We start from the raw sequence: 24,102 nt of genomic DNA, 5'->3' as shown, positions 1-24,102 counted from the left end.
TAACCTCCGAACTGTCATTGTTCATTCCTGGGCATAGGCTGAGCTAACTTTGGGAGGAATTTAGTTCATAGTTTAAAACAAAGACGATAACAGCCGTTTCCCAAAACAAACCCTCTTCTTGCCTGGGGACTAGACTGCTTTTGTAGGACTAACAAATTAGGCACAAGAGTAGAAATTATGGTTTAGGAGTCATGCAGCTGGAGGCTACAAGATTCTGACCCTCCCTAAACTGCTCCTAAGATCAGTGCGGACCCTGTACTTGATGGTTCAGCTGGCATCACCCAGATCCATAAACTGGCTCATGATCTTGTGGCCCCAACCAAGGAACTGATTCAGCACAAGAAAACAGCTTCAACTTTCCATGATTTCATCTCCTACTTAACCAATCAGCACTCCGGGCTCACTGGTTTTCCCACCTACCAAGTCATTCTTAAAAATTCTGATCCCAGAATGCTCAGGGAGACTGATTTGAGTAATAAATAAAACTCCGGTCTCCCACACAGACAGCTCTGCGTGAATTACTCTTTCTTTATTGCAATTCCCCTGTCTTGAGAAATCAGTTCTGTTTAGGCAAGTGGGCAAGATGAACCCACTGGACAATTACAGTTTCATTTCAGAGTCATTATTATCTAGATTTGGAGTCGGAATCTCTTGAGTTCCAATCAGGTTCCCACCGTTTATTAGCTGTGTGACTTGAGTATTTTAATCTCTCTGTACCTCATTTTCCTTGTTTGAAATGAGGCTAGCAGTACCTTCTTCATCAAATTGCTGTGAAGATAAATTATATTGTATATGTGTATTAGTCAGGTTTTGTTGAAATAATGCTGCATAATGAGCATCTCTCAAACATTTCTCTTCTGCTCACATTCACAGGTAGGTTCTGGCTCAATGAGGCTGGGTTGGCTTTGGTTCAGATCTGTCCCATGTGTCCAACCCAATTCGGAATCCAGTTATTCCAGATTTAAGCTGAAGTAGCAGCAATTATCTGGAATCTGTTCATCTCGGGATGAGCAGGAGGAATCTGTTCATCTCAGGATGACAGGACTACAAAAGGGCAAGAAGAAATAGGTCATGTCTTTCAAAACTGCCACTCAGAACTGGTACACATCACACTGGTCAAGCTGGTCGCATGGCCAAGCCTAAAGTCAGTGGATTAGGGAAGCATACAGTGTCCCCTGGGAAACCATGGCAAGCCTGGAGAGAGAATGAAGTCTTATGAACAAATACATACTCCATTATAGTATGTAAAATGTGTTACACAGCGAACACACTTGCTTTATGTATTTCCTATCATTGCTGTTACCAAGATTCTGTCCTGTCCTTTATTTCTTTACCAATCTCTTTGCTCAGCTTTAATAACAATTGTATCACTATTGTAAAACAAGGGTGGACCATGAGAGAGAGCCAAATATAAACACTGGCTTGGGTATGTTTCTCCAAGTCAGTGAGGGGTCCTCAAAAGTGAGGTTTTCCTTCCTGTATCACAGGCATCTTATACAGTGTCCTTCTCCAGCATTTCCTCTGTTAAGCTTTCTTTGATCATGAAGGCTGAAAAATCTCTTTTCTCTTGCTTTACATCAGCATCGTTCGACAGAAATATAATGTTGGCCATCTATGTGCTATAATGTTTTCTAGTAGACATATTTAAGAGGTCTTCAAACATGTTCAACAAAATTATCCAAATATTTTCAATGTGAAATCAATGTAAATAATTACTGTTATTTGTTAATGAGATAATTAACATTTTTTCTTCTATAATAAGTCTTCAAAACCCAATGTCATAGCAATTTAAATTACCCATAATTCAGCCAGGCGTGGTGGCTCATGCCTGTAATCCCAGCACTTTGGTAGGCCGAGGCAGGCAGATCACCTGAGTTTGGGAGTTCAAGACCAGCCTAGCCAACATGGTGAAACCCTGTCTCTACTAAAAATACGAAAAATAAGCTGGGCGAAGTGGCGCACGCCTGTAGTCCCAGCTACTCGGGAGGCTGAGGCAGGAGAATCGCTTGAACCCAGGAGGCAGGTGTTGCAGTGAGCTAAGATTACACCACTGCATTCCAGCATGGGTGACAGAGAAAGACTTTAAATAAAATTTAAAAATAAATAAATAAATAACCCATAATTCAAACGCTCAGTAGCCACATCTGGCTAATGGCTACATATTGAAGAAAGGGAACTATACAGTGTAACCTTGCTCAGTCATTTCTTGTTTTGTGTCTGACTTTCTTCTTTCTATTAGAGTGAATGCATTTATTGGACTTTTTTTCTCCCACACTACCTCTGATGTTTGCTTGGATGTTTATTTTACTCTAGGTTTAACCAGTCATTTTTTTTAAAAAGGGAAACAAACCAAAACAAATAAACAGACACTGTTTAGAGTAAGAGTTAAAAAACAAAAACACTGAGGTACAAATTAAATAATTTATAGACTAAACCTCAAGTCTTACCTTCAGATGTACAATTCTACCTTGGATTTCTTCCGATCATCCTAGAAAGGATTTAGAGAATAGAGCATCTTAGAATGTAGCACATACTCAAATGATTTTTTAAAGACATTAATTTGACCAGCTTACGAAGCCAAAAGGTCTCTCTATCACAAGGTAGCTAAGGTTTATTGAAGCAATTCAGCACAACTTATTTTTTATAGAGACTACTTAACTGAAATGACTGAAAGGATGTTATGTGTCTATAAATAAATCTATAAGAAGCAACTGCATGTAAGAGAATAAGTTGTGGGAAGAACCAGTGCAGTTATCAAGTGAGATTGGATAGAAAATAAGTAGGACATTTCGTGACCTATAGGATAGGATGTATTAGGTGTCAATGACAAATGGTTGTCTTCAGCCATCTAAGTTACAGATGGTAATGATCCTAAAGTCTTTCTTTCTATACTAAACTACCTATAAATGTTTTGTGAAGGGCTGGTTAATTATGCATGAGTGAGAAATCTGTTACAAATTTATCTCATGTGTGAGACACCATAATTTAATATGAGATAGTTGGAGATAATGTTAAGACTTTTTCTGAAAAATACACACATTATAAATCTGCTCACAAACCAAAAGAATATCCCAATCTTATACCAGTCTCAGGACCTGTGTCAGCATAAAATGTGGACACAGAGCTTCCTATAGATGCATATGAAGTCCTTCCTAGTAGAGAGGCTTCGGTACAGAACACTGGCTTTGTTCAGGCACCAGGAGCTTCAAAGCTGGTTTTTCCATTTACCAGCTGTGAATCTCTGAACAATCAAGTTAAGTGAGGTCCGAGGGTTTCTTTGTTTTTTAAATTTCTAAAATTGGTACAATAATACTAAGTCCCTCCTACACATGATTAGCTTGGCATATAGTAAGCACTCGATCTATGTTAACTATTATTGTTAATGATTTTAGGAACAAATAAATGTCTTTGGTTACTTCTGAAAAGTCAGCAAAATCTCCTTATTTGTACTTAGAAAGAAGAACAAAATACGTACTGCAGTGGAAGGTTGGACAATACACCTGAGCATATCATATAGTTTTCCCCATCCCTTATTTTGTCTTGGCTGCCAAAACATTTTCTTGAACTGACAGAGCCATGAAGATGTAAAGATCTAATAGGTACATTTCAATTATCTCTTTACAAATTTTGAAACTAAGAATTACATCTTACCTTCCATCTTTTTATTTAAAAATAGAAAGAAGCAGAATAAACAGATGACATTTATAGTCATTCTGCATTGGTGTTCATCTCCGTGCCTCATCTATGGTATTGACTTATGACTTTTTTTTTTTGAGACCGAGTCTCACTTTGTCTCCAAGGCTGGAGTGCAGTGGCGCAATCTTGGCTCACTGCAACCTCTGCTTCCCAGGTTCAACAATTCTTGTGCCTCAGCCTCCTGAGTAGCTGGGACTACAGGCACGCACCACCATGACCGAATGATTTTTTGTATTTTTAGTAGAGATGGGGTTTCGTCATGTTGGCCAGGCTAGTCTTGAACTTCTGACCTCAGGTGATCTGCCCACCTCGACCTCCCAAAGTGCTGGGATTATAGGCATGAGCCACTGTGTCTGGCTGACTTTTATATCTCAGCATTGTTTCTTAATTATGCAAGAATCATTATTTTGTTGGAATCTATAAGCTCTGTGAAAGATACAGATAATTATATCACATACATATACATCTGAAATTGGAAAAGACCAATAAAGTTTGTCCCATAAAGTAATTAACTGCTTTGTTCTTTATGAATTAACAATTTATTTTTCAACATATACAGTCTAGCTGATTTTTCTATTTGTAGCCTGATTTTTTTCTCAGACTGCTGTGTAGTAAAGGATAATTAGAGACACTCACACTTATCATCCCAGCAAGAACATTGCTTTGCTACTAAGGAAATAGTCCAATCCAGTGTGATTTATATTTGCATAATATCCTGTTGCAATATTAAAAAACACTTTGCTGAAAAACAGAGGAAGGTATTGAAATTGGGGTTTATAGAAGGGAAAGTGAGGTTATGAATAATCACTGTCAAAAGAAGAAAAAAAAACCCGTTAGCTTATTCTATCAGTTCACTCCGATGAAATTAAGCCTACTTTTTTTTCCTTAGAAATGGTTCACACAAAATGGAGGTAACTCTGTCAAGTACATGCTGTGTGGCATTGTTCAGACACCCAGCTGGCTTCTGAAGTCAGTGCTCTACTTTTTATCTGCTTAGCTGTAACGCCAAGGAGAAACAGCATTTTAAAATTCAATTTTGCCTTCTTGACCTCCTGTGAATCGAGAGTCAACCAAAACAAGTCTTGAAAAGCTATTTTATTTTTACAAAGGAAGGACACATTTCCACAGGAAAATAAAATGAAATGTATAATCATTATTAATTCAAATTGTAAGTTTTAAATACCTCTGTGCCCAGCTTAAAAATCATGTTAATGAACTTCGTGATTTAATTATACTCATTTGACTAATTCCAACTGACATCAGCCTTACAACTTTAAAAGTATAATTTCAAGTCACACTATTTTGTTCTCATTTTAAGCATTCAGATTCACTCTGAGAAGCTATAAGGTGACTAACCATCCCAGTTTTCCCAGGACTGAGGGGCTACATTCCTGAGAGGCAAGAGTTTTTTCTTTTGAGACAGAGTCTCACTCTATCATCCAGGCGGGAGTACAGTGGCACAACTCGGCTCCCTGCAATCTCTGCCTCCTGGGTTCTAGCGATTTTCTTGCTTCAGCCTCCTAAGTAGCTGGGTCTACAGGTGTCCGCCACAACGCCTGACTAATTTTTGCATTTTTAGTAGAGACAGAATTGGCCAGGCTGGTCTCAAACTCCTGGCCTCAAGTGATCCACCCACGTCAGCCTCCCAAAGTCTGGGATTACAGGCATGAGCCACTGTACCCGAGAGGCAAGACTTTCAATGCTGAAACAATGGCAAAATGGGGTGATTAGTACATCATAACATGAAACTCAAAGAAATATCTTAGGAGAGCTCAGTATTTAAAATAGAGTCTTCTGCAAAATGAGGAAAGCCTGAGTAATTAATTATGCATTTATGTAGTTATACTTTATTAAATACCTTCTCTGAATCAGTTATCGGGCTGAGCATCAGAAATTAAGAGGCAGTTTTTGTCCCAGGTATGTATATAAGAAGACAAGAGAGGCCAGGCGCAGTGGCTCACGCCTGTAACCACAGCACTTTGGGAGGCCGAGGCCAGTGGATCACGAGGTCAGGAGATGGAGACCATCCTGGCTAAGATGGTGAAACCCCATCTCTAGTGAAAATACAAAAAACTAGCCGGGCGAGGTGGTGGGCGCCTGTAGTCCCAGCTACTCGAGAGGCTGAGTCAGGAGAATGGTGTGAACCCGGAAGGCGGAGCTTGCAGTGAGCTGAGATCGCACGGCTGCACTCCAGCCTGGGCGACAGAGTGAGACTCCGTTGAAAAAAAAAAAAAAAGAACAAGCAAATATAGAATTCATAATTGAGATATGCTCAAGGGGCTATGGGACACAAAGGTGTATACTGAAAATATAACTGGTATATTTCTCATATCTGTTTCATAAGTTTCAATTTTGACATTTATTTCTGTTAAAATAAAGTTTTATGTATCTTAAATATATACAACTAAATATAAGTAAATATAAGTAAACTAAAATTTCAGTAACTTAAAAAATTTGCTTTCATAAATAATAAACTCATTCACTAAGTCATGTATGAAAAATAGTCCCTGAAGTAAATCAGTTTTATTGTCAGTACATAATGTATTTTATTTCATGAGTAACTGATTGATAAAAAGTTCAATTCACAGAGAAGACGTACCAATTCTATGTGGTTCCAACCTAACAAAAGAACTTAAAAATATATGGGGAAAAAAAACCTGTGGAATACAACTAAAGCCGTGCTTTGAGGGAAACTTAAAGCTTTACACGTTTATATCAGAAAGGAAGGAAGCTTTCAAATCAATGATTAAAGCACCTACCATAAGAAACTGGAAGGTGGGAAAGGAGAAAGGTTCAAATTAAGAACAAAGCAAGCAGAAGGAAGGAAATGATAAGGATAATGGCAGAAATCAATAAAATTGAGAACAGAAAAACAATAAGAGGGAACAAGGAAACCAAATTTGGGTCTTTGAAAAGAGGAGTACGATCGGTAAACATTTGGGTATACAGATCAAAAATAAAAACTAGAGAAGCTATCTAGTTGCTGGTACAGCATCAGAGAAGCTTGGAAGTTGTCACTCTATCCTAACAATAAGTAAAAAGCTGAACACACTGAAAAAACAACTTTTTTTAGATCTGTAAGATAAGTGATATCACAAGATAAGTTATGGCCCCCAAAATTAGAGAGACAGGTGAATACAGAGAATTATTACTTGCTGGGGCAGAAACTCACAAGCAGAACCCTCCATGGGAACCAGTGCCAGGGTAGGAAAACCTGAACTATAATTGATGAACTGCTAGAGGCTCACTGTGGACAACTCTGAGAATTAAAAACTCCAGGGAGGCTCAGTGTCTTAGGCACTTTTGCATTGCTATAAAGGAATACCTGAGACTGGGTAATTTATAAAGGCAAAAGATTTAATTGGCTTGCAGTTCTGCAGGCTGTACAAGAAGTGTAATGCCAGCCTCTGCTTCTAGTGAGAGTCTTAAGGAAGCTTGCAATCATGGCGGAAGGCAAAAGGGGAGCCAACATGTCACATGGCAGGTGAGAGAGGGAGCAAAAGAGAGAAGGGAAAAGTCCTAGGCTCTTTTAAATAATCAGCTCTCACATGGACTCATTACCACAGGGAGGGCACCATGCCATTCATGAAGAATCTGCCCCCATGACCCAGACACCTCCCAGCAGGCCCCACCTCCAACACTGGAGGTCACATTTTAACACGAGATTTTCAGGAGACAAACATTCAAACCATATCATATGACTATATGGGAGCTTCCACACTCTTGTGAGTTTTATCTTCAGGAGTTCAGCCTGTTCTCATAATAAATGGCATAGAAAAAATCCCTTATGCTTCCTTCATGGAGAGGGGGAAATAAACCATTTTTGAAATAGCCCAGAGAATTATAACCTTCTTAGCAAAATCTGTCCTCAGGAGAAACTATTTTACCAGAACCTCACCCACTGGGATATTATCAAAGCCTTACTGAGCTGGAGAAAGGAAAAGGCCAAGTCTAGACTCTTCCAGCTAAGACAATGAGGCGGGAGGGGGATGCAGAAGCATGTGTGGAGTTCACAGTCTGACTGAGGCTCATTAGAAGACTGAGACCCAATCATAGGACTATTGGATGTTTCCCCTCCCACACACCACACCTCCACATTACTAAAGGCCTAGCTACAGAAGTTCCTTTTATTTGTTGCTGTCAAGAAATAATTAAATAGCATACTAAAAGGCAAACAACACAGTTTGAAGAGGCAAAATGAGCATCAAAAGCAGACTCTGATATCACAGAGATGCTGCAATGATCAGACAGAATTTAAAACAACAATGGCAAATATACTAGAGGCCTTAATGGATAGTTTATAGGAAATGATGGACAATGCAAGTAGAGACATGAAATTCTAAGAAAGAACCAAAAAGAAATGCTAGAGATCAGAATCACTGTCACAGAAATGAAGAATGCATTTGACAGACTTATTTGTAGACTGGACATGGCTGAGAATAAAATCTCTGAGTTTTAGGACATTTCCATAGAAACCTCCGAAACTAAAAAGCAAAAAGCACAAAAGACTGGAAATAATAGGACAGAATATCCAAGAACGGTGGGGCAACTACGTATGGGAGTATCAGAAGAAAAAAGAGAAAATGGATCAGAAGATATGTTTAGACAATCATGATGGAGATTTTCCCCAAATTAATTTGGATACCAAACCACATATTGAGAAAACTCAGAAAACAAAAATAGGGTAAATTCCCCCCTAAAATTACACAACAGAGATCTCTACACCTCAGCATATCATATTCAAACTACAGAAAATCAAAGATAAAGAAAGAATTATGAAAGCAGCCAGAGAAAAGAAACACCTTACCTATACTAGAGCAAAGATAATAATTACATTTAGCTTCTCAAAATCCATGCAAACAAGAAGAGAGTGGAAGGAAATATTTAAAGTGTTGAAAGAAAAAAAAACCCCACCAATGTACAGTTCTGTACCCTATAAAATGATCCTTCAAAAGTGAAAGAGAAATAAAGACTTTCTCAAACAAACAAGCAAACAAACAAAAATCAAGGGACTTTATCGCCAGTAGACCTATCTTGCAGGATATGTGAAAAGAACTTTTTTGAGAGAGAAGGACAATGATATAGGTCAGAAATTCAGATCTATATAAGGAAAGGAGAAACATTGAAGAAAAATAAGTGAAGGTAAAATACAAACTTTTTTCTTATTCTATACAGATCTAACAGACAATAATTTGTTCAAAATCATAATGATGATAATGTATTCAATTACATATGCTTATGTATGTATGTATGTGTGTGTATATATAATATATATATATAATTCAGTTTAATATATATATTGAAATGAATGCTAGCAATGACACAAGGTTCAGAAGGGGGGAATTAGGATTATTTTTATAAAGTATTAACACTACTTGTGAAATGGCAAAGTATTATTTAAAAGTTAATTTGGATTATTAAATGTATATTGGAAACTCTAGGGCAACCACTAAAAAAAAGTGAAAAAAGAAGCATAAAAGAGAGAAAATGAAATAATATAAAATCATATAAAATACACAATGTAAAATCACAGAAGGCAGAAAAAGAGTGGATGAGTGGGAAAAAATAAGCAAAAAAATCAACAAAATACAAAACAGTAATAAATGTGGTAGATATTAATCCACCTACATCAAGAACTTTGAGTGTCAATGGTCTAAACGCATGAATTCAAAGATAGAAATTATTAGAGCAGATCAAAATACAACTATATGTTGTCTACAAAAAACCCACTTTACACATAAAGACCTATAGATTAAAGGTAAATATATGGAGAAAGATATATCATGCTAACACTAATTGAAAGAAAGTAGAAGTAGTTATATTAATTTTAGATATAGCTGACTTCAAAGCAAGTAAAGTTGTGGGGATAAAGAGGGGCATTACATAATGATAAAGGGTGAATTCTCCGAGAAGACATAATAATCGTTAATGTGTGTGCATGTCTAACAACACAGCATCAAAACACATGAAGCAAAAACTCATAGAAGTGGAAGGAGAAATAGATGAATGCATTATTATGGCCAGAGACTTCAACTCTCTTTTCACAAATGGACAGACCCAGCAGGCAGAAAATCAGTAAGAACAGAGTTGAACTCAATACCACCATCAATCAACTGGATACAGTGGACATCTGTAGTAGTCTACTTCTTCCAGCAACAGCAGAATACACATTATTCTCAGGCTCACATGAAATATTTGTCAGGACATACCACAGGTGGATCATAAAACACAACAAATTTAAAAGAATGGAAATTATACAATATCTGCTCATACAGCAATGAAATTAAATATGAAATCAATAGCAAACATATAGCTGGATAATCCCCAAATATTTTAAGATTGAGGAACACACCTATAAATAAAACATGGATCAAAGAAGAAATCTCAAAAGAAATTATAAATGATTTTTAATTAATTAATTAAAACCACAATTTATCAAAATTTGTGGGATGCAGTAAAAGCAGTGCTTAGAGGGAAATGTCTAGCATTGAATGCATATATTAGAAAAGAAAAAAGATCTCAAATCAATTTTCTAAGCTTCTGCCTTAGAAAAACATTAAAAAAAAAAAACAGCAAGTTAATTCCAAAGTAAGCAGAAGAAAACAAATAATAAAAATTACAGTGGAAATCAGTGAAATTGAAAACAGTAGATCAATACAGAAAAAATCAACAAAACCAAAAGATGATTCTTTGAAAAGATCAATAAAATCAATAAGCTTCTAATTAGGCTAAGTAAAAAAGAGGTGACAATCGCTAACACCACAACGAAAGGGGAGACATTAGTATGGATCCAGGGACAATAAAAGAACAATAAAGGAATACTATGAACAACTCTGTGCCCACACATTTGATAATGTAGGTGAAGTGAACAAATTCCTTAAATACATAATCTGTCAAAGCTCATACAAGAAGAAGTTGATAATCTGAATAGTCCTATATCCATTAAAGAAATTGAATTAATATCTAATAACCTTTGAAAACAGAAAACACCAGGCCTAGAAGAGTTTGCTGGGGAATTCTATAAAACATTTAAAGAAGAAATAATGCCAATTTTCTACAATGTCTTTCAGAAGACAGAGGCAGAGGAAAGACTTCCTAACTTATTCTAGAAGGTCAGCAATACCCTATACCTAAACCAAAGACATTATAAGAAAAGAAGATTATAACCAATATCTCTCTAGAACCTAGATGCAAAACTCCTCAATAAAATATTAGTAAATCCAAACCAACAATGTATAAAAATAACTACATACCATAACTCGGTGGGACTTAGGACCTCAGGTATGAAAGACTGGTTAAAAATTTGAAAACCAATTAATATAATCTATCATATTAACAGGTTAAAGGAGAAAAACTACATAATCATATCCACAGATACAGAAAAAGTATTTGACAAAATTAGCAATTTATTCATGATAAAAACTCTAATCAAACTCAAAATAGAGGAAAACTTTCAACTTATTAAAGAATATCAACAAGAAACCTACAGTTCACATAATGTTTAATGATGAGAAACTAGAAGCTTGCCTACTAAGATCATAAAAAAGTCAAAGATAGGGAAACTCAATATTGTCAAGATTTTGGTTGTTCTTAAATGTATGTATAGATTCAGTGCAGTTTCAATCAAAATATCAGTAGGTTATTTTGTGGATATTGACAAACTGATTCTAAAGTTTATATGGAAAGATGAAAGCCCCAGAACAACCAACACAATATTCACAGAGAAGAGCAAAGTTGAAAGAGTGACACTACCTGATATCAAGACTTATTATAAAGCTATAGTATTAGGACAGTGTAGTATTGGTGAAAGAATAGACAAATAGATCACTGAAAAAGAATAGATATCTGAGGAATAAATTAGCATAAATATAGTCAACTGATATTTAACCAAAGAACAACAGCAATACAATGTAGAAACAATGTCTTCTCAATGAATGGTGCTAGAGCAACTGCACATCCACAGGTTAAAAAAAAATGATTCTAGATGCTGACCTCACACCCTTCACAAAAATTTGCTTAAATGAGTCACCTAAATGTAAAATGCAAAACTATAAAACTTCCAGAAGATAACATAGAGGAAAATCTAGATGGTGTTGGGTTATATAATGACTCTTTAGATACGACACAAAAGCCATGATCAATGACAGAAAAAAATGATAAACTGGACTTTATTATAATAAGAATCTCTGCTCTGTGAAAGACACTGACAAGAGACTGAAAATACAAGCTGGCCAGGTGCAGTGGCTCATGCTTGTAATGCCAGCACTTTGGGAGGCTGAGTCAGGCAGATTGCTTGAGCCCAAGAGTTTGAGACCAGCCTGGGCAACACAGGAAAATCATCTCTCTACAAAAAGATACAACAACAACAGAATTACTGGGTGTGGTGGCACACACCTGTGGTCTCAGTTACTCAGAAGGCAGAGGTGAGAGGATCACTTGAGCCTGGGAGGTCAAGAGAGACTCTGTCTCAAAAAAAAAAAGAAAGAAAGAAAAGTGAAGAAAATACAAAACAACTCAACTAAAAATTGGGCCAAGGAACTTAACAGATAGACATCTCACCAAAGAAGATACACATACGGGCTGGGCATGGTGGCTCACGCCTGTAATCCCAGCACTTTGGGAGGTCAAGACGGGTGGATCACCTGAAGTTAGGAGTTCAAGATCAGCCTGGCCAACATGGCAAAACCCCATCTCCACTTAAACATACAAAAATTAGCTGGGTGTGGTGGCACACACTGGTAATCCCAGCTACTCAGGAGGCTGAGGCAGGAGAATCGCTTGAACCCGGGAGGCAGAAGTTGTGGTGAGCCAAGATTTGCCACTGTACTCCAGCCTGGGTGACAGAGTGAGACTGTCTCAAAAAAAAAAAAAAAAAAAAAGATACACATATGACAATTAAGCATTTGAAAATATGCTCCACATAGTATGTCATCAGGGAAATGCAAATTAAAACAACAGTAAAATACCACTCTATACCTATTAGAATAGCCAAAATTTAGACCACTGACAACACCAAATGCTGGTAAGGATGTGGAGGAACAGGAGCCCTCATCATTGATGCTGAGAATGCGAAATGGTATAGCCACTTTGAAAAACTGTTCTTACCAAGCTAAATTTACACTTACCACCACTCATGCTTCCTGGTATTTTAACCCAAATGAGTGGGAAATTTATGTCTTTGCAAAAACTTTCGTGCAGACCCTTATAGTAGCTTTATTCAGGATTGCAAAACTTGGAAGTAACCAAGATATCCTTTAATAGGTGAGTGATAAGTAAACTGTGGTACATCCAGCCAATGGAACACTTAGCACTAAAAAGAAATGAGCTATGAAGCCATGAAAAGGCTGGAGGAGACTTCAATCTTTATTAGTAAGTGAAAGAAACCAGTCTGTAAAGGTGACATACTGTCTGATTTTAACTACATGGCATTTGGGAAAAGTCAGGACTTTGAAGAGCATGAAAAGATTAGTGCCAGGTGTCCAGAGTTAGGGATGAATGGCAGAACACAGAGGAATTTTTGAGTAGCAAAACAACTCTGTATGATATTAAAATAGAGGATATATGTCATTATATTTTTGTCCAAATAACCCAATATACAACACCAATAATGAATGCCAGTGCAAATTATGATCTTTGGGTGATAATGATGTGTCAGTGCAGATTCATTAATTGTAGCAAATGCACCACTCTAATGAGAAATATTGATAATGGGAGTAAGTTATGCATGTGTGGGGGCAGGGTGTATATGGGATATCTCTGTACCTTCCTCGAAATTTTGCTCTGAACTTAAAACTGCTCAAAAATAAAGTTAATTAAAAAAAGAAAAGAAAAAGAGAAATTATCAATATCATAAATAAAAGAAAGGACATTACTATAAATTCTACAGACATTAAAAGGATATTATGGGAGCATTATGAACAGCTATTTGTCAATAAATTTGACGCTTAGATGCAATGGAAAAACTCCCTGATTTCCTACCAAAGCTCGATAGAAAATAATTGGACAGCTGGAAAAGTCCTATATTTATTGAAGAAATTGAATTCATAAACATCTTTCAACGCAGAAAACTTCAGGCCAGATACTTAACAGGAAAACTTCATTTAAAGATGAAATAAGTCCAATTCTGCAAACGTTCTTCCAGAAATTATAAAAGGAGGAAGTACTTTCCAACTCATTTATGAGGCCAAAGTTACCCTGGTACCAAGATGAGACAAAAATTGTCAAGAAAAGAAAACCTGACACCTGCATTATGCAATATTGTAGCCAACAGCAAAATGTACCTATTCTGCACTTGAAATGTTGCTAACCCAAATTAAGATGTGCTGTAATTAGAAAATAAACACCACATTTCAAAGCCTTAGTATGAAAGAAATACAAAATGTTTCATCAATATTTTACATTGATATAATATAACTTGGTAATAGTTATATTAAATAAATTACATTATTAAAATTAATTTTGTTTTTTGGTTGTTATGTCATTACAATACAATTTAAAAGTACATTTGTGATTTTTACTATTTATCTACTTGACAATGCTATAAACCGATATCCCTCATAAACATTGAGGCAAAAATTCTTTTTAAAAATTAGCAAATTAGGCCGGGCGCAGTGGCTCACACCTGCAATACCAGCACTTTGGGAGGCAAAGGTGGGTGGATCACTTGAGCCCAGGAGTTCAAGACCTGTCTGGGAAATGCAATGAACCCCTACCTCTACCAAAAAAAAAAAAAAAATTAGTTGGGCAGAGTGGTGTACACCTGTAGTCCCAGCTACTTGGGAGGCTGGAATCATTGCTTGGGCCTGGGAGGCAGAAGCTGCAGTAAGCCAAGATTGTGCCACTGCACTGAGGCCTGGGCAACAGAGTGAGATCCTGTCTCAAAAAAAAAAAAAAGCAAATTAAATTAAGAAATATATTCAAAGAATAATACAACCTGATACAATGGGGTTTATCATAGGAAAGAAAGATTGGGTCCATGTGAAAATCAGTAAGTTTAATTCACCATATTAACAGACTAATGGAGAAAGAAAAAAAGCCATATGATAATCTCAGTTGAGGCACAAAGGGCATTTGACAAAATTTAACATTTATTCATGGTTTAAAAAAACAAAACAAAACATGAAAGAAACCTAACCAAAGTAGGAATCAAAGGGAACATTCTCAACTTTATAAAAGGTATCTATGAAAAAATCTATAAACACATTCCATACATAATAGTAACACATGGAATGCTTTCCCCTGAAATCAGCAATGAGGTAAGAATGTCATCCTCATCATTCCTTTCAACATATAATAGAAGACATATAATACATTTTTAAAAAATGCATATATAATTGAAAAAGATAAATGAAATAGTCTTTATTCACAGAAGACCTAATTGTCTCTGTAGAAAATCACAAAGACAGGGGATCTACAATAAAGCTGCTGGAACTAATAATTGACTTTGATGAAGTTGCAGAACACAAGGCCAATATATAGAAATCAATGACATTTCTACATATTTGCAGTAAACAATTAGAAATTGAAAATTTTTAAGTGTTATTTACAATAGCACCACAATGGGAGATAGGGATAAATCTAACACAGTATGTACAAGATTTATTAAAAACTGTACAGCATTGATGAGAGAAATACAAAATGACTAAAGAAATAAAGAAGCGGCCGGGCGTGGTGGCTCACGCCTGTAATCCCAGCACTTTGGGAGGCTGAGGCGAGCGGATCACGAGGTCAGGAGATGGAGACCATCCTGGCTAAGATGGTGAAACCCCGTCTCTAGTAAAAATACAAAAAATTAGCCGGGCCTGGTGGTGGGTGCCTGTAGTCCCAGCTACTCGGGAGGCTGAGGCAGGAGAATGGCGTGAACCCGGGAGGCGGAGCTTGCAGTGAACCGAGATCACGCCACTGCACTCCAGCCTGGGCGACAGAGCAAGACTTCATCTCAAAAAAAAAAAGGAAGAAAAAGCAAGCAAGCAAGCATACTGTGCTCATATATTAGAACAGCAGTCCCCAACTTTTTTGGCACCAGGGACTGCTTTTATGGAAGACAGTTTTTTCCATGGGGTGGGTGGGGAGTGATGGTTTCTGGATGAAACTGCTCTACCTCAGATCATCATGTATTAGTTAGATTATCATAAGGAGCACACAACCTAGATCCCTCGCATGCACAATTCACAGTAGGGTTTGTACTCCTGTGAGACTCTAATGCCATTGCTGATCTGACAGGAGACAGTAATGCTTACTTGCCCACAGCTCACCTGCTGTGCAGCCTGGTTCTGTTAGGACAAGTACTGGTCTGTGTTCCGGGAGCTGGGAACCCCTGCATTAGAAGGCTCAATCCTTTCCTAGATGATTTCCATTTTTAAACATTAGAAGACTCAATATGGTTATTATGTCAATTCTCCCTTATTTTACCTGTAGATTCAATGAAATCCTAAAATTCCATCAGGCTTTTGTTTTACAGAAATCAATATACTGATTCTGAAATTTACATGGAAATCTCATGGAACTAGAATAGTTAAAACACAGAAAACAAAGTTACAGAACTCATGCTACCTGACTTACTTTAAAGCCACCGTTATTAAGACAATTTGTTACATCCATAGTAATAGATACATAGATCAAAAAAAAAAAGAAAAGAATCTAGAAATACACCGACACATAATATGGTCAATTGACAAGGATACCAAGACAATTTATGTGAGAAAGATTTTTCTTATTGAAAAATTGAATATCCATATCCACAATGGTGATCCTTGACCCTTACCCACCATTACATTAAAAAATTAACTCAAAATGGATTGTAGACCTATACATAAAAACTGAATTTATAAAACTTCTAGAAGAAAAAAAAATTCTTTGGAAACTTGAGTGAGACAAATATTTCTTAAATAAAACAAGAAAGCACAAACTACAAAAGAAAAAATAGATAAATTGTTCTTCATCAAAATTAAAAATGTCTGCTCTTTGAAGGATAATGTTAAGAAAATAAAAAGGTTGCAGACTCTGGAAAAATATTTGCAAAACAGATGTCTTATAAAGGACTGATATCCATAACATACATTTATAACTTTTACACCTCAGCAATAAGAAAACAAATAACCCAATAAAAATGAGCAAAAGATTTATACAGACACTTCCTCCAAAATGATAAATGGATAAATAAGCTCATGAAAAGATGCTGAACATCATTATTCAATAGGGAAATGCAAATTACAGCCACAGTATGTTACAACTAAACTCCTATTAGAATGGTTTCAATTAAAAGACACTGACAAGAAAGTGCCTGCAAAGATACATCACATATGTGACTCTCATACATTATTAATGGAAATACAGAATTGATACTTTGGAAAACAGTCTGGCAATTACTTATAGAGTTAAAGATTTACTTATCATATGACCCAGAAATCTCACTCCTAGAATTTAGAAATAGAAACATATGTAGTTATTCTTTGGTATTGATGGGGAATTGGTTTCAAGACCCCCTCAGATGCCAAAATCCACAGGTACTCAAGTAACTTATAGAAAATGGTCTAGTGTTTACATATAACCTACACACATCCTTTTGTATACTTTAAATCATCTCTAGATTACCCGAATGATTAGATTATAATACTTATGTTACCTGGTTACCTAGATTAGATTATAATACTAATACAATGTAAATGCTACGTATGTTGTCATTATACTTTATCGCTTTTGTATTTGCATTTTTTAAATTGTTTTTAATATATTTTCAGTCTGTGGTTGTGTGAATTCACGGATTCAGAACTCATGGAAATGAAGGGCAACTGTATTTACAGAAAAACCATATTTTTTTTCTAGTAGCTTTATTGCCAAAATTGGAAATAAACCAAGTTGTCATTAACTAGAAGATGGATAAATAAATTATAATACATCTATAAAATTAAATATTAGTAAAAAATACATAAAAAATGAACTGTTGATATGTTGGTGTGAAAGAAATTACTTATAAGTAATTTTAAGTAATGGTAAAAACTGCAACTACTTTTGCACCAACCTAATAGTAATTCAGTAAAGACAAATCTCAAATACACAATGTTATGCAAAAAAAAAAAAAAAATCTAGGATAAAACAGCCATATGCTGTGATTCCATTTATATGACATTCCAGAAATGAAATCACCTTTGCAAAACTTATAACAATGAGAAGATTATGACAATGAAAGAGATGTGATCTAACCAACCCTCATCTTGCCTTTAACCCCCAAACTGCTCTTGGTCATTACTGGATTTGTGCTAAGCTAACTTTGAGAGAAATTTAGTTTGTAGTTTAAATGGTAATAGCCTTTCACCTAGTAAAACTAATGAAAGGCCATCAGGTTAGGAGGATGTAACCTGGTTAACACAGGTTACTGTTATTAACCATTTTACATCTGGAAAATCTGAGGCAGCGGAGGTTATGAAACTTCTCTAAAATCACATGACTACTTAGAGGTGGTCTGGGATTCAGACTCAAGAAACTAGGCTCCTAATTAGCTAAATATGACTAATTGCCACCTAGCTGCTCATACGACAGCAACAATCATCATACTCCTTCCCTATATTCTATACAGAGATTATTGGAGGGGTGTACATGGTCAAGAAGAGCATAGCTCCAAATCCTGAGCAAATCCTTGAGCGCTTTCCTCATTGTTTAAAAAAAAAAAAAATCCCCTCTGTTTTAACCTCCATTTAGGACATTTGAGAGTAGCACTTGCGTCCTGTGGGACTCTTCAAAACTTCAGAAGAATCAAATAGTATCTTTCATCTAAAAATTTTGGAAATTTCCCCCCTATTTCTCCACAATCCTAACACTTTTAAGCTAATGTCTTCCCTCAACAGTGACAGTATTAGCATACGGTGAGACACAGCATCTTCCTTTATCTCCTCTGGAGAATCAGTACACCTCTGTCATCTTCCCCTGCAAGATCAAGCAAAAATAAGCCTTCCTTTTGGCACTGATTCTTAATCTTCCCTTCCATTAAGGATTCGTGTTATGGTATTTATCTTCTGTCTTTTTAATCACTGTCTCTTACAAAAAGATAATTTCAATGTGACTTTGCTGACATCCACAGAAATGTTATCTTCATAACTTTCTTCTTCAGAGCCAAACATAGCAAAGAAGCATAAACTTCTATGGTCTTTCTTGCTCCCTGAGCCCTTGCAAGTGGGCATCTTTCTCTTCTTCCCTGTTGAAACTGATCTCCTTCAGGAAAAATCCAACAGTAATTGTTAGTTTCATACTCCTTGGCTTTTTCAGATAGTGCTTTCATAAAATATCATGGCTTCAACTATCAAATTAATACTAAAGATGCCTCCTGTATTATTTTACCCATTATCTTTTACTCAAGCTAAATTCCACCTTCCACGCTGCTCAGAGGATATGTATTTTAAGATATCTGATCATCCATCTTAATTAAATAAGATATTTTATTTAAAACAAAACATATTCATATCCCCTTTTTCTAAATATCTGTCAAAGTCAAAAAATTCAATGTGAAATTCTTTCCTTTTTATTACATAATCCATGGTCATTTAATCTTGCTTATCTTTTCTTTACATTTTTCACATGGACAGCTCTCCATTTCCATTGGCTGTTGAACAATCTAGTCGTTCAAACCTTCACACTTGGATTGTAATTTTGATATCTCTATTTCCACCATTCTAATTTATAGTTCACATTATAACCATTATAATGGTTTCACCACTTTATTTTTGACAGGTCCTTCCCAATATTAAGAGACTATTGCATGCCTGTTGTGCACTGTACACATCTCAACTATTCATTTGTGATGGAAATCATTTAGCCCCCTTTACCGTTCTAGAGTAGACATCAGCCAGGAATGGTGGTTTATTACTGTAATCCCAGCACTTTAGCAAGCCAAGGCAGAAGGATCACTTGAAGCTAGGATTTTGAGACCAACCTAGGCAAAATAGTGAGACCTCATCGCTACAAAAAAAAAAAAAAAAAAAAAACTGTCAACAAAAATTATCCGGATGTGGTGCCACACACCTGTAGTTCTAGTTATTTGGGAGACTGAGGTGGGAATATTGCTTGAGCCCAGGAGGTCAAGGCTGCATTGAGCTGTGATCCCGCCAATGCAGTCCAGCTTGGGCAACAGAGTGAGACTTTGACACACACACACACACACACAACACACACACACACACACACACACACAGTAGATATTTTTTATTTTGGTCAGCCCAGCTGTCCTTTCCTTACTTAACCCATGTGGTTTTTTCAATCCTAGTAACCATCCTCTTCACCCTACCCCTTGCTACAAATGGCAACAAGGACCCAGACCTGGTCAATCATCATATCCCACCCATTCTCCCAAAACTATGATCCCAGCTGAGTCAATCAGAATCCATTCCTGAGATGATTTATGGACCTGTGAAAGATAAAACTTCTACAGGGTTCATGAGCTATCAAAACAGTCAGTCATATGTATTTTAATGAAGAGTGTACACTGGAAAGTATATTTAAAAGAGGGAGAGAAGAGACAGAACACAAATTCTATTGTTTGAGTATGTTGATCAAGGCATATATAATGCCAAACCCACTCTTGGACTTCTCAGTTATATGAGCCAGTACATTTAATTTTTGGTTACACTTCTATTTTGGGTTTCAGTCACTTGCAACTAAAAGAGTCTGTTTATTACACAATATGAGTGTATCCATTATTTGGTTTATTACTGCAAGGTCATAGATGGGATCAAGAGTTAAAGATGAATCAAGCACCATACAGTAGTTCTGTAGTTAATGTAAGAAGTGTGCCCTCTGTTATGGTGAATTGTGTATATGTGAGTTTGGCTAGTGCTTCAAGAGCAATACAGAGGCTAAGAAACTGCAGAGAGTGAAGTGATTCATTCTGACTAGGCAGATTGGGAAAGTTTCTGAGTATAACAGCATTTTAAGCTGGACTTTGAAAGATGAATAAGTTGTCAATACTATGGCTAAGTTTGATATCAAACATTGTATTATTTGCTCATTTATTTCTGAAATCATTTCCAATACTGTTTATTAATCTAAATTTATTTATCACAAAGCTCCAGTTCATAAGTAACTTGTCTTCTTCCTGTTTGCTTTGATATTAGATTATATCATTTTTAGTTACTTCTTTTTCTTCTTTGTTTGTTTGGTTTTTATTTTTAGAGACAGGGTCTCACTCTGTCACCCAGGCTGAAATGCAGTGGCTTGATCATAGCTCACTATAGCCTCAAACTCCTGGGCTCAAGCAATCCTCCTCCCATAGCCTCTCCAGTAGCTGGGATTACGGGCCTGCACACCATGCCCGGCTAATTTTTTTTTTTTTTTCGTACAGACAGGGTCTCCCTGTGTTGCCCAGGCTGGTCTTAAACTCCTAGCCTCAAGCAAGCCTCCCACTTCTGCCTCCCGAAGTGCTGGGATTACAGGCAAGAGCCACAGCACCCAGCCTCCATATGTGCATACTGCATATCCTAATTCGGCCATAATCTCTGGAAAGCAAATACCATCTTATCATCTCTTTAATATCTACTATAGCATCTAACACAGCACTGGGCACAAAGTACTTAGAAAACAATAAAATAATGCAAATGCCAAGTTTTTGACAGTTTGATTAAACATCTGTATATGGTAGATTAATTTCATTCCTAAATGATGTTGAAGATTTTCTGTTACTCTCAAATGAAAAAATCTAGTAGTTGTAAACTGCCATGAAACTATTTCAAGCATGCAAAGGAAAGTATATTAGGTGGTGTTTGACTGACAAGTCTAAATTGAGACTGTTTTTTTTCCTCCTTTGACTTCTGAGCTTTTAACTGGAATCTTGGGATTGAGTTCATTAAATAATATAGTTTATTAGGAAAATAAAGTATTTGGAAAGAAGATGAAAACAGACCAAAATAAAAGCTAAAGGAGTGTTGAAAATATTAGACTGAAGTTGCAGTGAACTAAAGTAGCAGTACAAACATCTGAGACATAGGAAATTATTTTGCTAGAGAATGGTAAGAAGACATTAAAGCCCTTAAAACACAAGAGTGTGAAGTCAAAGACTTACAAGGCTGAAGTTACTAAGATTTTAGGATTACTTTACTATGGGACATGTAACTAAAGGTCACATCTTGGAAATTAAATGTGTAGAAAATAGTTCTTTCCACATGAAGGGTAACATTAACCAATGTAAGGCTAATCAATGACTAATGGTAATTTCACAAATAGGATTACTGTGTAAAAATATGAGAAGATGGAGCTACAGAAAAATTGTATCTTATCACAGGAAAGATAGAACTATCAGAGAAAACAGGAAAATTCATCAGTCAAATATCTGATTATTTAGGTTAAGGCAGATCCAGGTTTTATGGGACCTGAAGCTTATACAATTTTGGGGACTTTCTAAACAACAACATTATGGGGCCAGGTGTGGTGGCTCATGCCTGTAATCCCAGCACTTTGGGAGGTCGAGGCGGGAGGATCACGAGGTCAGGAGATCGAGACGATCCTGGTTAACACTGTGAAACTCTGTCTCTACTAAAAATACAAAAATTAGCCAGGCATGGTGGCAGGCACCAGTAGTCCCAGCTACTCAGGAGGCTGCGGCAGGAGAATGGCGTGAACCCAGGAGGTGGAGCTTGCAGTCAGGTGAAATCTTACCACTGCAATCCAGCCTGGGTGGCAGAGCGAGACTCCATCTCAAACAAACAAAAACAAACAAACAAACAAACAAACAAGAAAACATTATGGATGCCAAATTTGGTATAACAGCTTCTATTTAGAACTAGAAATTAATCACAACAAATTACAAATCTATGTAATGTTAAAAAATTATATAATTCAGAAAAAATAACAACAAATAATAGCCTGACACACCTATATAATTAATGACTTTTCTGCATTTTTGCTACATATTATTTCATTGCCTTTCCATATGACAAATATTTTTAAAATAATGTTCTCTATATAGAAGATAGAAAGATAATCAGTTTTTATGTTAGCATGATTGACAAAAAAACTTTTCATTATTGGTAGTTAAGAAAAGTTTCTTTTTGCTTCAAAACTCAGTATTGGTTGCACCTCATACAATATTAGAATGGTGGCCAAATTTGGAAGCCTTCTACCAAGACTTTTTCATATACGAGCTCTTACAAATGTAGTTGCTGTTCGTATTACTGCTAGTGGTTTAAGCCTTACAAATAAGAATTCTGATACATTCTATTTTGCACAACTGTTATCAAAAAGAAAAAAGTATGATGCTTTTATAATTGTACGTTTCTTATGAATACATCTTGATATGAGAAAACTTTTTTTTCTAGGTGCTGTGATAACAGAATCCACCACTTATAATTTTATGTAGGTAACAATTAGAAAAAAATTACTCCAGAATAGCTTGCAGTTCAAACATTTCACACTTGTTTCTCTTTCACTATCCACTTATCTCCCTTGGTGAGCACTTTTATATAACGATACCAATATTTGTATCATGATATCAACTATGGCTCCATATGGCTAACAATAAATTATACCCAGAAGTGACTGGGAACCAAAAGAAATGTGTCCTACTAAACCCGAAGTAAATGTATCCCTCACAGAACTGTCCCTTGTCAGTTTCCCCAACTGCTATAGCCACTCCAACACAGCCCAACAGAAACAAGGCAAGGTGTGAAGTAGGTCAATCTTAATAGATTACGGTTATATTAGGTTTGCAAGTTTTACAAAAACATGTGACCGGCCAAGCATGGTGGCTCACACCTGTAATCCCAGCACTTTGGGAGGCTGAGGCAGGTGGATCACGAGGTCAGTAGATCGAGACCATCCTGGCCAACATGGTGAAACCCCATCTCTACTAAAACACAAAAAAATTAGCTGGGCATGGTGGTGAGTGCCTGTAGTCCCCGAGGCTGAGGCAGGGAAATTGTTTGAACCCAGGAGGCGGAAGCTGCAGTGAGCCGAGATCACGCCACCGCACTCCAACCTGGCAACAGAGCAACACTCCATCGCAAAAAAAAAAAAAAAAAAAAAGTGACCACATAAACAAATTTCAAAGATATCTCCTAGGGCCATGCAAGCAAAGGATCTCAAAATATAAGGGTAAATATGCCTCTATTTAGAAAAACACTATTTAGAAAATGGCCTTACACAGCTCTCTTTTTGTGACATGTATAAAATTCATAGAAAATCCCCATTTTAAAAATCGTGAAATGTAACATATAAACAAGAATGTGCATGCATTAGTTTGCTAGGGTTGCCATAACAGAATGTCACAGACTGGGTGGTTTAAAAAACAGAAATGTATTTCCTCACAGCTAGGGAGAAAGGAAGTCCAAGATCAAGGTGCCAGCTAAATCGATTTCTCCTAAAGCCTCTCTCGTTGGCTTATAGATGGCTACCTTCTCACGTGGTCTTTAATCCGTGCACACGTAT

General features: G+C 36.4%; 1 long non-coding RNA gene across 1 annotated transcript; it reads right to left on the bottom strand.

Moving 5' to 3' along the window:
- Nucleotides 1-739: 739 nt before the first annotated feature.
- On the bottom strand, nucleotides 740-24,102 carry LOC117092278. The gene is made up of 3 exons (XR_004440713.1): nucleotides 23,983-24,102; nucleotides 2,448-2,488; nucleotides 740-1,044 (listed from the first exon to the last, which is right to left on the bottom strand). It is a non-coding gene; the product is annotated as an uncharacterized LOC117092278 (long non-coding RNA).

The sequence above is a fragment of the Trachypithecus francoisi genome, unplaced genomic scaffold (assembly GCF_009764315.1).
Source record: "Trachypithecus francoisi isolate TF-2019V2 unplaced genomic scaffold, Tfra_2.0 Contig01440, whole genome shotgun sequence".
Classification (NCBI taxonomy): domain Eukaryota; kingdom Metazoa; phylum Chordata; class Mammalia; order Primates; family Cercopithecidae; genus Trachypithecus; species Trachypithecus francoisi.
Note: the sequence above shows the minus strand (reverse complement) of the source record. Positions and strands in the feature narration are given on the sequence as shown.